This window comes from Ursus americanus, chromosome 26 (assembly GCF_024610735.1).
Source record: "Ursus americanus isolate L20-20 chromosome 26, mUrsAme1.1.p, whole genome shotgun sequence".
NCBI classification, from domain to species: domain Eukaryota; kingdom Metazoa; phylum Chordata; class Mammalia; order Carnivora; family Ursidae; genus Ursus; species Ursus americanus.
Window position 1 is genome coordinate 3,243,340 of NC_142152.1, and position 12,088 is coordinate 3,255,427.

The 12,088-nt window shown below is 37.1% G+C and overlaps 1 protein-coding gene across 6 annotated transcripts in view; it reads right to left on the reverse strand.

Annotated features, from left to right (window-relative positions):
- FBXO34 (F-box protein 34) overlaps positions 1–12,088 on the reverse strand; it is a 134,048-nt gene that overhangs the window by 63,061 nt on the left and 58,899 nt on the right. The window contains exon 2 of one of the 6 annotated variants that reach the window (XM_045810315.2): positions 5,063–5,148. The exons of 4 other annotated variants lie outside the window; for them this stretch is intronic. The gene's annotated coding sequence lies outside the window, so the exon portion shown is untranslated. Of the gene's footprint in view, positions 1–5; positions 3,054–5,062; positions 5,149–12,088 lie in introns of those variants that run through there. One more of the 6 variants, XM_087855962.1, reaches the window with a different exon arrangement.

Genomic DNA, 12,088 nt, shown 5'->3' on the forward strand with positions numbered 1-12,088 from the left:
GGCACCTGGGTGGCTCAGCCGGTTAGGCATCTGTCTTCAGCTCAGGTCCTGATCCCAGGGTCCTGCGATCAAGTCACCTATTGGGCTCCCAGTTCAGTGGGGAGCCTGCCACTCCCCCTGCTTGTGCTCTCTCTCTCTCAGTCAAATAAATAAATAAAATCTTTAAAAACAATAAAAACAAAAAGATAAATTTTTAAAAATGGAAAAATTAAAGGAAGCTATAAAAGCAAATAATACCCCAAAAAAGAATACAACTGGAAATTCTGATACGGGGAGAACATCCTGTTTTATCTTTGGAGAATTACCTTCTCCCCACCCCTAATACATGTGATTCATACAGGGCTGACCCCATTCCCATCTGTAAAAAAAGTATGCATGTTGACCAGGCTCTTAAGTATTCTAACCCATTCTCTCTGCTTTGCCATAACTTGTTTGGAAATAAACACAAAGCCTAGAATCTGTACAGGTGGGTAAGGGGTGGGAAGGGTGTGGAGCATCCTGAAAATAAAGCTAAAAGGAGGAAATCAGACGGGTAACAGCAAGAGAGCAACTCTTCAAAGCAAGGTTTGAGCTCCTGGATCCAATCCTACTCTATCCTCCTGGGCTCTCAGGTCTGGAAACCAATTTGTTTTTTTCACTTAAGTTATGGTTGCGCTGGTTTTCTAACATACAAGGATCCCAGCCTTAAATACTCCTCTTTCAAAGCAGGAAGTCAAAAGATATCACCTACTGTTAGTGTAATAAAAACAAATAGATAGTATTTACCAAGGTGACCAAAGAGCTTAAAATGATGACAGAACTATAGCAGAAAGAAGATGGGAAATGGGGTATAGTCGTGTTGGGAAATAATTCGTAATGGGTCTCTATGTCTTTCAGGCAAGATGCTGTCTGCTCATTGTTCTAGACTGTATTTTCAAGAATGTTCATATAGCAAACAGCCTTGCAAAACAAAATGTTTTCTTCAAGAACAAAAAGCAGGCATGCTTACTGTCTCCCTCTGGAACAAAGGGCAGGCATGCTTACTGCCTGTAATAAAATATTTGAAATCTCTAAGCTCAGACTTTTCTCCAGTAACAAAACCCACTATGTGGGTATAATAGGTATTATGTGGCCCTCTCTGCAGTATCCTGTGGGAACTGAGGCTCAGGACACGGGCACAAATGAATGCTGATATTCTGACTACTGCTACTGTTATGAGTAATAAACTGTACTTCATCTCTAACACTGTGTCTTCCACCAGCATCCACGAAACTGTGGCAGGCTAACTTGTTAGCTTCAAGTAGGGGAAAATCTCAGATCCCCTGTAATTCTTGACACGTGGTAAATGAGAGCTAAATCTTGACTCTCACCGCAGAAAGTCAATAGATAATGCTTAAAATTGGCAAATCAAGAAAACAAAAAAGCATATTAACATGGGGAAATATGAATCAATCATAGAAACAACTGAAGTGGTTCCACTGGAGAGGGAACTAGTTGGGGAGGGGTAAGGAAAAGGAATTACTGTTTTCATCATGAACTCTTCTGAACCATTACATTTTTTCCCTCCACCATGAACATGCATTTGAGAAAGAAGCCTCTGCTGGCCACTTCAAAGGGGCAAAAAGAAGTATTAAGAAAAAGCTTTTGTCAGTATTTTATCCCACTAAAACTGAATGGGGCATCAAGAAAAGCACCTCATTCAGTAGGATGTTCTCATCACAGTGAGAACTCTTCCCAGTGATCATCTCAGGCCAAAAAAGTCTCGAAGTATCTCCAAAAGTAGTACCTCATGTCTTGCTCTGGAGCGTTATTTTTAAAATAGAATGATTCTATCTACACAATAATGTCCTACAACTTTTCCTATACACATTACTGGCTTCAGCATATAAATACGTATCCTTAAGCATAATTTCCTGCAACTGTAGATTCTAATTCACACTCCACAAATCACCATTGTTTTTAAAACAAATTAAAATTAATTGTTCTTGAGCTAAACCAAATTCAAGTAATAGGAGATCTGGTTAGGAGCCAGTTCTGGTTTTATTTAAAATATACTTTATTTAAGTTGCATTAGTTAACTTTAACATAATATTACTGTTTCAATCACAGTGGCCTCATTCAATCAACTGAAGTCATGCGAAGCTGGAGCAAATAATGATAAAAGTCTCTGTGACATCAGGTACTAACTTGTTTCTAATTTCTTTTTCACTTCTAGGTGCTCTTCACCAGGAAAACATTTTGGGTAGTGAATTCCGCTACAAGTTTTACTGCTTGGATTTGAATTCCAGCTTCAACACACTTACTGGCTAAGCAAACCGCTTGACCTCTAAAACCTCTTAAGTTTTCCCCAAGAAACAGGGGACAAGAACCCATTCGTCATAGGGTTTTAATAAAGATTAGTATAAGACCTAGTCCAAAGAAAGAAGGAAGCTCTTACTATTGTCATTCCTCACTTTGTGGAAAGCCACCTCCAGCGGGAAATAGGTGTTCCATGCGCACACAGTGGAACACACTCAAACCTAGCAACTTTGTCTTAACTAAACCACCACTGAAGGCTACAACAAGCAACTTCACCAAAACAGATGCCAGAGGTTTGAAGCAGATGATGTATTTCATCGAAGCTAAAACTCAGTCCCTTTTCCACCAAGAGAATATAGTCCCTAACCTTGCACAGGTGTTGCCTTGGTATCATAATGGAGCACAGTGGTCTCCAAAAGCAAAACTTTTTAAATAATGGATATCTACTTTTAAATAGAAATTTTCAAAATAAGAATTATTTTATAACTTACTTTCTCACATGTTACCTTGTTCCTATCTTCATTCATTCAACAAATGCTTGCCCAGCATCTATGACTCACTTGAAATACAGTGAATAGTCTAAAGCCCCTAAAGGAACGAACACTGGTGGCGAGAGAGACAGTAATAATCTTAGGTAAATTATATAGTATATGTTTCAAGGAGGTAATTGCTATGGGGAAAACCAGATTAGGATAAGGAAACTCGGAAATACAGGGAGAGGGGAGCAGATGCCATTTTAAACAGAGAGGTCAATACAGTCTTCTTGAGAAGGTGATATATATATATATATGAGATATATATATATATATATATATATATATATATGAGATTCAGAGGAGGGGAGGAAGTTAGGCATATATATATATGAGATTCAGAGGAGGGGAGGAAGTTAGGCATATATATATATGAGATTCAGAGGAGGGGAGGAAGTTAGGCATATATATATATGAGATTCAGAGGAGGGGAGGAAGTTAGGCATATATATATATATGAGATTCAGAGGAGGGGAGGAAGTTAGGCATATATATATATATATATATATATATATATATATATATGAGATTCAGAGGAGGGGAGGAAGTTAGGCATATATATATATATATGAGATTCAGAGGAGGGGAGGAAGTTAGGCATGAAGATTTATCTAAGAGAATAGTGTTCTAGGCACAGAAAAAAGCCAATACAAATCCTAAGGCAAGCACATACCTAATTACCACCACCACTACCTAACAAACAAGCAAAAACGTCAGCTGGTATAATTTGTCTCTCAACAGTATCTCCCTCTCCACCCAAAAAATGTGCTAGCAAAACCAAAAGAAAGAAATCAATTTATAAATAGTCATTCGTTCAACAAATGTTTACTGAACATCAACCATGTGCTAGACACCACTTTCGTGCTAAGGACACAGGTAAAACATGAGACACACTACTTTCTGTTCTAAATTATGAAGCCCTCAGGAAGGGGCCTGAGGATGACTACAAAACCCATTTATTAAGTACAGGAAATATTTTTTTTTTCCTGTTCTTTGGCTTATTAGGGCCTCATTGCTTAAAAAAAAAAAGAGAGAGAGAGAGAGAGTTACAAAAACTTGACCTCCAGATATAACGGGATACTACACTGAAAGTATCTTAAAAGTCTCTATCTTTAGAGCACAGGTATTAGCTCATTAAGTTTCTTTACCTAAATAGATGATAATTTCAAAAGTACTAACAATAACATTACATAGGGTGCCTAGGTGGGCAGTCGGTTAAGTGTCCGCCTTCAGCTTACATCATGATCCCAGGGTCCTGGGATCAAGCCCCCCATCAGGCTCCCTGCTCAGCAGAAGAGTCTGCTTCTCCCTCTCCCTCTGCTCCTGCTCATGTGCTCTTTTTCTTACTCACTCACTCTCAAATAAAATAAAATCTTTAAAAAAAATGACATTATATAAATAGCTTCCCCCCCCCTGCCCCTGAAGGACCAATACATTGCTACTTGGAGTCTAATCATTTTTCTACCACTTTCCCAAGATTCACTTCAGTTAAAGAAAAAATGCAATCTACCAAGAGAAAGATTCAATACTGTGTGCTACAGTAGCTCTGCTCTCTAAGATATCATGTAATTTGGGAAAACATATGTATACATCCTTTTTTGAATGCTATTTCCTATTTCAAAAGTGAGTACAGCTCATAATACCACCTGATTGTATGGGAAATTACTATGATTTTTTTACCTCAAGTTCCAACCAAAAGTTTATTTTATAGAGTTAAAAACATATTTTAAAAACACATTATTCTGGGGCGTCTGGGTGGCTCAGTCAGTTGACCGTCCAACTCTTGGTTTCAGCTCAGGTCACTATCTCAGGGTCATAGGATAGAGCCCCTCCTCCCTCCTCCTGCTCTGTGCTCAGCAGGGAATCTGCTGGAGAGTCTCTCCCTCTCCCCCACCACTTGTGGGCACTAACAAATAAATAAAATCTTTAAAAAAAAAACCCATTTATTATTCTATAAAAACTACAATTTAGCAGAATATATTTTACATAATTTATCTGAGCCCACAGAGCAACTGGAAAATAAAAGGTTAGAAGAGAAACACAAGAAATATTATAGAAAAGGAACGAAATTGAATATATTTGTTGATTACTTTCTTTTTTCCGAATTAAGTTAAAAGGTAAAGATTGGCTGGAACATGTTTCTACATGTTAAGAAATGTATGTGAGAAAGGGAAAAAAAAAATTACCGCATTTTAACCTTGTGCCCTAATCTACATTTTAAGAGAGCAACTCCTGAAAAACACATTACTCACCTGTCTTCCTGTCAGTTTACTGTGAAGTAGGGGCACATCTCAGAGATATTGCAGGTTCAGCTCAGACCACCAGAATAAAGCAAATACTACAACAAAGTGAGTCAAATTAGTTTTTTCTTTTCCAGTACATATAAAAGTTATGTTTACACTATACTGTAGTCTATTAAGTATGTAACAGCATTAGGTCTAAAAAAAGCAATGTATAGGGACATTTGGGTGGCTCAGTCCGTTAAGCGTCTGCCTTCAGCTCAGGTCATGATCCCAGAGTCCTGGGATTGAGCCCCGCATCGGACTCCCTGCTCAGTAGGAAACTTGCTTCTCCCTCTGCCTGGCACTCCCCCTCCTTTGTGTGTTCGCTCTTGCTCTCTGACAAATAAATAAAATCTTTAAAAAAAATAAATAAGCAACATACATACCTTAATTTCAAAATACTTTATTACTAAAAAATGCTAACCATCATCTGAGCTTTCAGCGAGTCTTAATTTTTTTGCTGGTGGAGGTCTTAACCTCTATGTTGATGGCCGCTAACTAATCAGGTTGCTGTGGCAATTTCTTAAAATAAGACAACAATGAAGTTTGCCACACTGACTCTTCCTTTCACAAACAAGTTCTCTGCAGCATGTAATGCTGTTTGATAGCATTTTACCAACAGAATTCCTTTACAAATTGGAGTCAATCCTCCCAAGCCCTACTGCTGCCTTATCAACTAAGTTAATGTAATATTCTAAATCCTTTGTTATTTCAACAATCCACATCTTCACTAGGAGCTGACTCTTCAAGAAACCATTCTTTTGCTCATGCATAAGAAGCAACTCTTTATCTGTTCAAGTCTGACTATGAGATTGCAGCAACTCAGTCCCATATTCAGGCTCCACTTTTTTTTTTTTTGAGATTTTATTTATTTATTTGTCAGAGAGAGAGCACAAGCGGGGGGGGGGGGGCAGGTAGAAGAGAAGCAGGCTCCCCGTTGAGCAAGGAGCCTGATGTGGAACTCAATCCCAGGATCCTGGGATCATGACCTGAGTCGAAGGCAGCCACTTAACCAACTGAGCTACCCAGGTACCCCTTTGGGCTCCACTTCTAATTCTAGTTCTCTTGCTGTTTCCACCACATCTGCAGTTACTTCCTCTGAAGTCTTGAACACCTTAAAGTCATCCATGAGAGTTAAAATCAACTTCTTCCAGATTCCAGTTAATGTTGATAATTTGACCTCTTCCCAGGAACCACAAATGTTCTTAATGACATCCTAGAATGATGCATCCTTTCCAGAAGGTTTTCAGTTTACGTTGTCCAGGAACAACAACCTATTGCAGCTACAGCCTTACAAAATGGATTTCTTAAATAGAGACCTGAAAGTCAAAATGACTCCCTGATCCATGGGCCACAGAACGGATACTGTGTTAGCAATCATGAAAACAACATGCCCATTACAGCTCTCGGGTGGCCAATGAGCAGTGACATTTCAATATCTGACAAGTAGGTCTCACTCAATAGCAGGCTTAAAATACTGGGTAAACCATGTCGTAAACAGATGTGCCGTCATCCAGGCTTTGTTGCTGCATTTATAGAGCACAGGCAGAGTAGAGTTAGCATAATTCTTAAGGACCTTGGGATTTTTGAATCGTTAATAGGCATTGGCTTCAATTTAAAGTCATCATTAGCATTAGCCCCTTAACAAGAGAGTCAACCTGTCCTTTAAAGACTTGAAACCAGGCATGGACTTCTCCTCTCTAGCCTACAAGGCATCTTCTTCCAATATAAGGCTATTTTATTTACACTGAAAATCTGCTGTTGAGTGTAAGCCACCTTCACTAATCACCTGGGTACTGGCTGCAGCTTCTACATCAGCACGTGTTGCTTCACTTTACACTTTTTAGATTATTGAGATGGCTTCTTAAACCTCATAAACCAACCTCTGCTAGTTTCAAGCTTTTCTTCTGCAGCTTCCTCACCTCCTTCGGGCTTCACAAAATTGAAGAGAGTGAGGGCCTTGCTCTGGATTAGGCTTAAGGGAATGTTGTAGTTGGTTTGATCTCCTATCCAGACCACTAAAACTTTCTTCATATCAGCATTAAGGTTGTTTTGTTTTCTCTTCATTCGTATATTCACTGGAGTAGCACTTTCAATTTCCTTCAAGAACTTGTCTTTTGTATTCATAGCTTGGCTATGCGGCACAAGAGGCCTAGCTTTCAGCCTGTCTCAGCTTTGGACGTGTCTTCTTCACTAAGCTTAATCATTTCTAGCCTTGATTTCAAAGTGATAGATGTGCAACTCTTCCTTTCACTTGAACACTGAGAGGCCACTGTAGGTTTATTAATTGGCCTAATTTCAGTGTATTGTGTCTCGGGCAATAAGGAGACCCCCAAGAAGTGGGAGAGACAGAGGAACAGCTGGTCAGTGGAACAGTCAGAACACACATTTATTGAGTTCACCATCTTATATGGACACAGTTTGTGGCACCCCAAAACAATTAATCAAAGATCACTCATTGCAAATCACCCAAAGAGAATAATGAAAAAGTCTGAAATATTGAATAATTACCAAAATGTGACACAGACACACAAACTGACCAAATGCTGTTGGAAAAATGGCACCGACAGACTTGCTCAACAGGGTTACCACAAACACTCACTTTGTAAAAAACGCAAAATCTGTAAAGCGCAATAAAGTGAAATGCAATAAAACAAGGTATGCCTGTATTTATGAGTATGGCTAATGAAACATGACTGGAAACGTAGTGAAATGGCAGCTTCTAAAAATCTTCCTATAAAAAGGCTGCCACGTAACCTTTACCCCTTCTTGCATCCTGCAGTGTGAAAGAGGCTCCAATAGCTGGAGATCCAGCTAGGTCAATGAAGACACAGGCAACAAACAGTGGAGCAGTAATAGTATGGAAACAGCCAAGGGGTGGGGTAAGGAATGAAGATAGGCTAGAGGGCTGGCTCTCGACTGCAGGGTTTGTTATATACAATTGTCAAAACTCATCAAACTGTCTGCTTAATATCTGTGCATTTTACTGTATTCATCATGCCTCAAAACAAGAGAGATACCATGAGTGCTATACCAGCCCTAGACCACATATCTGAACTTTTGTAAGAGAAGTATTTTGTTGTTTAACCCACTATTAGTTTAGATTTTCTATCACTAATACACTCTTCATATTACAATATGTAAAGGACAAAAATCAAGTGAAAAAGGCAAGATAATAGTATGTAGAATCTACTACCACTTATGTTTTTTTAAAAGGTAGGGCAAATAGAATTGTTGCCTCCAGTGAGGGGAAAAGTGTGCCCAACAGAGAGAAGAGAGACAAAAACTCATTTTTTGCACCTTTTGGTATTTTGACCATGTGAACACATTACCTATCCAAAAAATAAATGCTCTTTAATCCTATTAAATATTCCATTTAAATGTTCTGAAATTTTGGTATATGCAGATTTTAATGATTTGAAGACTTATATTGACTTTAGTTTCAACATGATCTCATATTGGACTAATTACCCAGAAAACCACTAGACACAAAAATGACAAAAGAATATGTTGCAAGGAGGAAAAACGCAAGGCGAGTACTGAGAACTCTTCTTTCGAGGAAAAAAGGCAAGAAAACATTTTAATCCAAAGGAGAGGCACTGGGATCATTCTACTGCTGGAAATATATTATTTATCTTTTAATTTCTCATTATTTCCTTTCAGTAAGAACAAACAAAGGCAGCTAACAAAATCAAAAAGGCCAACAGGGTTTTTCTCTGATTAACTGAAACAATCATACAAAAGGTTCTTTCTTGTTAGGCAAGTATAGATTATGAAGAGTTACAAATAGTAACTGTGAAAGTCTGTGAATCAGATTAGAAATTGAAATAAAATGAGGATTTCTGAGAAATTTATCAAACTGACCTTCCCTGGTTTTCTTATCTCAACACTTCTAAAATTTGCACTTTTTCTCAGTATAAACAATGTTACAAATTTTTACCTGATGCTACAGAAAACAAAGATTAGTAATTGTCAGACTAGTCCTTAAGGGATTTACACAAGAAACCAATTAAGACTTTTAAAGGAATTCCCACTGAATTAGATTACTGTGGTCAAGAGGCAACATGTATTTAAACTACAGCCTTTAAACAAGAGAAAAATGCAACAATTGTTCGGTAAAAGAAATCCTTAGAAACACTGGGGGGGCACCCAAACAGACCTTTAATAACATAAAATCATAATATTTAAGTAGTCCAAAACATGAATTGGCAAGCAGATTTTAATCTTCAAAATTAATTATATCTATTAAAGAAGCATGCTGTCCTTGTTTTTCTGTCCCTTAAAAGAAGAGGAAATCCACGAGATATTCATAATGCAACAATTCTTAAAAGCTTTACAACTCCTCATTCTCTACTAAAAGGGGATAATTAAAATTTAAACAGGATACACAAGGTAGATTCACAAAACAAGGTAGAAACTACAGTAAGAATCACATTAATTTTTTTGGTACTATACTCAATAATATTTTGGGTTATCGAAAAAATCTGTAATGCAAAAGCTAAGCACCTAGACCAAATAAAGAAGAGAGAAAATAATTCATTTTTTCAATTCAGATATAAAACAGTTACTAACATGGCTTAAGTTTTCACTTAAATTTCAAGACCATCAATTTTTTTTAAAAAATCAGTAGCTCTAAAATGTTTCATAACCGTAATTTTCAAGTGTAAAAATATTTTATACTACAGTCTTACAAATATATGCAACTTGAATGTAAAGTTATGTTTTAATTTGAAGAAAACTTATAACCTCTTGCTAATTAAAAAAAAAAGTGAACTTTCCAGAAGTTAATATATTTTAATAAATAAATACCCAAACAAAAACAATTTTACTTAATGATATTTGCCAAAAAGAGAGGAAAACCCACAAGGTGTTAAATAATAAGACAAAAGAATATATTCTTAAAGACTGCTATTTGCCAGGGACACCTGGGTGGGTCAGCTGGTTAAGCATCTGCCTTTGGCTCAGGTCCTGATCCCAAGCTCCTTGCTCAGTGGGGAGCCTGCTTCTCCCTCTGCCTGATGCTCCCCTGCTTGTACTCTCTCTCTCTCAGGTAGGTAGGTAGGTAGGTAGATAGATAGATAGGTAAATAAATAAATAAATAAATAAATAAATAAATAAATAAATAAATAAAATCTTTTTTAAAAAAGACTGCTATTTGCCAAAGAGTATATAGATCTGTAAAATAGTGCTAAAAGAAAAAGTGACAGACGTTAACTAATGCACTTAACATAATGCCTGGCATCTAAACCATACTGCACTTTTTTTAGTAAATAGTAAACAAGGAGGCCTTGAAATTCCACAAGTTAAAAATGTTGGTATATAGCTATTTTACCAAGATAACCATATAACATGTTAAATATAACACAGCAAAGAAAATATCAAATGAAAGAGAGGATTCATAAAACATAAAGCTATATATGATCTTCTTCAGACTTTTTTCAGGATCCATTTTCGTCATCCTTTTTGTAGTATTCCAAATGAGCTAAAACATTGTAATGGACGGTAGAGCTCTTCAACTACTGCCTGAACTAGAGAAACCTATCCCCTAGGGCTAAAGTGACTAGTGTGCAGAAAGTACCACAAACCTCCAGAGAATAATCCTGATGACTGAACTTGAAATAAAATCTCTTGGCCTACTTAGGAAACAAGTTTGCCACTCTTGGCTCCTGGACAATAGAGCAAATGTGTCCTTTGAGACTTCCTTATCAAACCCAAATTTCATCTTCGGAAACTCCAGCTAATCAATAATTCCCTACTGTAGTACTAAGAGTGATCCTACAGCTTCAAGTAGACTACTTTATAAACAAAATTAAATTCTTTCATTTTCAAGAACCAAATGAATACTTCATTACACAAACTCCTACAACTGAATTTGCTAGAAGGTGTCCAAGTTAACCAGCAGAGAAGCAAACAATTTCAAAAAATTTAAAGGTACAAATTTAAATCCCCCCTTAAAGATGAGGGGGAAAAGGGGCACCTGGCTGGCTCAGAGGAACATCCGACTCTTGATCTCAGGGTTATGGGCTCGAGCCCTACATTGGGTGGAGATATAAATAAATAAACTTAAAAAAAAGACGAGGAGGGAAAAAGCTAAGCCTTTAACTATGTATCTACAATTTGGAGACATATGATATGAAGCTTAGCATTTAGTAAGGGAGATAAGACTAATAACATTTATGAAACAATAACAATGAACAATGGTAAATGATGAAGTGCTAAGGTGAGGCTGAGTACTCAATATACACAGTGGGAGCTCCGGAAATAGATTATAGAGAGGGACTGGAGAGTCCAAGGAGATTTTATGGGAACAGGCTCCTCATAATGGATGATTACATCTGCAGAAATGGAAAAGGAAGGCACAGCTGGGGAAACTACCTAACTGAACCCCAGGTTTGTTGCAGGCAGGCCCAGAAACATGGGAGGAAGAAAGATGGGATGAACCACCTTATGAAAAGTCTTAAAAGCTACTTTTAAATGTGATTCAGGAAAGTAAAATCCCAGTGGGATTTTTGTTCAATTAACCCAACAAGTGTACAAAAAGACTGAAGAGAGTAAATAACGGATTTATGAAAACTACAGCGACAATTACAGAAATCTAAACCCAGAATGATCATTGGTCTAACTCTGTGCTATCCAATACAGAAGGCACTAGCCACATCTCGTTTTTGAGCATCTGAAATATCACTTGTCTTAACAGAGATGATATTTACATCTATATTACATTTATATTACATGTAAACTATCTCAGTAATTTTTTATATTGACTACGTGTTGAAATCATGCTGTTTGGGATTTATTATGTTAAATAACATTATTAAAATTATTTTCAGCTGTTTCTTTTCACCATTTTTAATGTGGTAATCTAGAAAATTTTAAATTACGTATGGCTCACATTATATTTCTACTGAATAGCACTGCTCTATGGTTAGCTTAACTTTTCTGACACTCCCACTCCCATGATTTGAAGAATTTTAACATGCACCCAACATAAATGTA